This window comes from Nannospalax galili, unplaced genomic scaffold, assembly GCF_000622305.1.
Source record: "Nannospalax galili isolate Female #2095 unplaced genomic scaffold, S.galili_v1.0 scaffold1525, whole genome shotgun sequence".
NCBI lineage: Eukaryota > Metazoa > Chordata > Mammalia > Rodentia > Spalacidae > Nannospalax > Nannospalax galili.
The window spans coordinates 264,354-264,867 of NW_008352543.1; positions in this window are offsets into that span (position 1 = coordinate 264,354).

Genomic DNA, 514 nt, shown 5'->3' on the forward strand with positions numbered 1-514 from the left:
AAAGATGGAAGACAGAGAACATTCCAAGCCCATGGCAAGGAAGGGGGAAGGAAGGGGTCTCATGGGGCCGAGTGAGAAGCTCCAGGCAGGCCCCCCACAGGGTTTCAGATGTTCAGCATACCGGTAAACTGAGTTGAACACCTCCAGAGAGAAGGGTGTCAGAAGATGTTCAGCATACCAGTAAACTGAGTTGAACATCTCCAGAGAGAAGGGAAGACTTCCAGGCAGGAAGGTAGGGGAAGGAGAGAGAGGAGAGACAAAGAGAGGGACAGGGAACAGAGAGAAAGAAGGCAGAGAAGTAGATCTGCAGCTCTGTAGGACAGCACTTACCTATACTCTGTCAGAGTGTGCACAAGGCAGAGGAAAGCAAATGAACTCATAATCTCTGATCTGATGTGGTGAGTGGTGGGAGCGAGCATGGCCTGTATCACAAGCAGGAGCACCTGGTCAGTGGTTTGGTTCAGTTGGGAAAAGTTGAAGAAGTGGAAGGGAGAAAGCCCTGCTGTTTCCAAAC